Here is a 3,680-nt window from a genome sequence, read left to right as displayed (position 1 = left end):
CACTAAGTAAAGCTCATTAAGAAGTCATAAGTATAGTTCATGTTCATAATTCATATAAAGCATACATTCAACTCATAATCATCATATCATAAAAGAGACATACCATGCCCACTCTCAAAGCCTACTTGTGCAATGCATGAATGAAGTCCCATACCCCATTCATACTAAGAAGAAACACTTGAGGAACCATAATACATAACTCATGCTCTTATCACAGTTCGTATTCTTATCATATAGGGAGATTTAGCCTTAACTGATATAGACCATGTGAGCTACATGGAATCTGATGTTCTACCCCCACACCGAAAAGAGGTGTCCTACTTGCCTAAGGTAGGACTTTCATAGTAGTTTTTAGGTGGATCCACTATCTAAAGACCTATGTGGACACATAGTTATGGGATAAGGAGATTGCTACTAGAAACTCGGACTACTAGCGTAAAAGGTTTCCATCTCATGAGATAACATACATTGGGAAGCCGGACTTGCTAAACGTAAAAGCTTCTATCTCATTTTTCATATCCGTTCAATGCTAAGCATAATTCCCTTTAAACGTCACATTAAGTCTTTACTTAAGTTCATATTTATGAAAGAATGCACTAGGCACTCAAACCAACATAACATCATAATAGCTCATAGATTCATTTGGTGAGAATGTCCTTTTAACCTTAGAATCATCAACATGTGAGTAAACCTTTCACATCATATTCATAGTGTGTTCATGAGAATAACCTTTCATTCAACACAATAAGATCATCATAGTCATAATAGTTCATGCATAATAAAGTGTAAGGGTATGGGGAGAACTACCTTTCAACAATACCACAATTACATAATAATCATAAAATCATTCACTTTCTAAGTGAATCATAAGCTTATACACAATTCTCGTGAAGATGTACAAACTCTCATAACTTTGCCCTTCAAGGGCCATGAACCACAAGCAACACCTTAGTCACATCATCTTCATATTCATGCATGGGGTATGCATGTGTGATTGTTCTTCCAATTACACAATAACAACATTATCATAATAGACACTTTATTCTCAAAGTATGCATAAATATGCACTTAATATCATAATCATACATACCCCTCTTATCTGGGATTCAAGGTTCATGTTAAGTCAACATATCTAGCATGCATCACATGAGACATAGATATAGTCATAACTCAAGTACAACATTCATTCCATGCATAGACTCATGTACTCATATTAGAGGTCATGTAGATGAAGTCCTTTCATAAAAATTCCATAAAAAAATTAACATACATAATAGCTTTCTTCTATAAGCCTTAACATTCTTAACTTATTCATATTAGCTTTTACCCTTAAAGCCTTTGGAGTCATATTCACACTACAAGCCTTACTCTCAAGCAATGCCTCACATGATTATCATATATACCTAATTCTTAAGGTAACCTAGCCACATGTCTCATTCTTGATCAATTATAGTCATATAGGAACATAAAAACTCAATCTCATTACTACACAACCATGATCCATCATATAAGTCATAATGAAGTCAATTCATATCTTGAAGCTTTACCCTCAAGGGATTCGTGTCTAGGTGATCTAATATAAGGCAATTCATAAAGAAGTTCATCATTCTTAGAAGGTCACACCTAACCCCCAATTTGCCTCTTTCATGACATAACCCTAGACTATATCAATTTCATTATAGGATCATAGGTTAATCAAGTATACATTTATAATTATACTTAAATCATGCAATTACATCATAGTCAACTTACATCCAATCAATCGGACCAACTAGCAACAACATTCATAATGTAGAGAAGAATCATAGCTAGGATTGGGGAAACTCATGGATTCTTGGAGGATTCAAATTAAAATCATAGAAAATCAGTCTTACATTCATAAACAAACATAATTCAACCTTTAAAATCAACTTTAAAAGGAATCCATGGGGTTGAGTTGAAAGACTAGCTATTTGGGTTTTCTAGAATTGAGATAAAAAGCTTTTGAAGGGGCTCCTTGGGTGATGGCTACCCAAGGATTAAAACTTCCATACCTTAGGTGTAGAATCCAAAAAAATTGTATTGAAAATTCCCCTTTTTCAAGCTTTCCTTGATCTCTTTCTTTGTTCTTCAATGGAGGTTTCTAGAGAGAAGATATTTGGGAGGGATGAAATCTTTTGGGTGTTTGGGAATAATGAAGTAAAATAGGTGTTTAAAGACTTAAAACCATTTATATATGTGATATAAAACAATTAAAAATGGCCCCGTTAATTAACTAATTAAATAAGAAATTACCAAAAACACCCTAAACTAGGCAGCCTCGTCAGGGACTACACCCATCTATACGGACTGTCTAGAGGACAACGGCAAGTGGTGGTGCCCGTGGTCCCTTGGGCAGTATCTACCTCAACTTTCTAAGGCTCCCAAGTGGTGAAGGCAATCCCACGAACCTTCCCACGGTCCATGGTCTTCAATACGAGCCGTGAAGTGTCTCTGAAAGAGAGTCTTCCTTGGTAAGCCTTGTGAGCACACTGTCTTGCCAGCCACGGGTGGCACCACGACTCGTGGTTGCCACCACAGGTCGTGAAGACCCTTATGGTTATGGAAGGAAGAGGCTAGATGGAGGTTTAAGCAGCCTTGTCCTCCACAATGTTAAGGCAAGACCACAAGATCTCCCACGATCCGTGGTCAAGACCATGAGTTGTGGTGAAGGTCTTGGTTCCTAGGCAGTGGCTAGGCCTCAATTCGTTGCTTCACACATGCCTAAGGGACCTTCACGAGCCTTTCACGGACCATGGTCAAGACCACTTGTCGTGAAGATGGTAGTGGTCCTTGGGCATAGTTTAGCCAAGCTTGGGGCAGCTTTGGCCTTTGGCTTAGGCTTTCCCCTTTTGTCTTGGCACTAGACCTTACAACCCTCAACCAAACCGTAGAAGGTTTTCTAAACTACGGGGTTTAGCATGTACTTGGATGTTTAACCATTAAACCCATTAACCCTTAATGTTTAGGCTCTAGTTGAACCTACTAGTTTTCTGGATCGTTATAGTAATAGGCCGGTTGAAGAAGGTCCCATAGATTGGGAGGTGTTCAAGAAAGCATTCCTTGATAGGTTCTTTCCCCGGGAGAAGAGGGAAGCAAAGGTAGAAGAATTTATCAACCTTCGTCAAGGAGGTATGAGTGCTCAAGAATATTCTCTAAAATTCACTAAGTTGTCCAAGTATGCTCCGTCTTTGGTGGCAAATCCGAGAGATGAGATGAGTCGATTTGTGACTGGAGTGTCCGACATGATTGAAGAAGATTTCCATGCGGCAATGCTATATGATAATATGGACATCTCACGTCTAATGGTGTATGCTCAACAAGTTGAGGAGACAAAACTTAGGAAGAAAAATAGGGAAGTTTAGAGAGAAATGACCGATGATGGGAATTCTTCCAAGGGCAAGTTTGAGGGTCATGGGCGACCAAGGTTCAAGAGAAGGTTCCCCAAGCAAGTTTCCTCTAGTTCTCCAAGGTTCAAAAAGGATAGGGTGCCTAACGCTAAGCCTCAAGGGGGCAATAGTGGTGGGTCTTCTATCACTAGGACTACTGGTGCCAAGTGTGGGAAGAAACATGATGGTAAGTGCCTTATCGGCACAGATGGTTGTTTTTTTTGTGGGAAGGGTGGTCATATGATGAGAAATTGTCCTATGCTAAAAGTTCAA

This window comes from Solanum tuberosum, unplaced genomic scaffold (assembly GCF_000226075.1).
Source record: "Solanum tuberosum cultivar DM 1-3 516 R44 unplaced genomic scaffold, SolTub_3.0 scf00397, whole genome shotgun sequence".
NCBI lineage: Eukaryota > Viridiplantae > Streptophyta > Magnoliopsida > Solanales > Solanaceae > Solanum > Solanum tuberosum.
The sequence above is the reverse complement of the archived record's forward strand: the minus strand, read 5'-3'. Positions refer to the sequence as shown.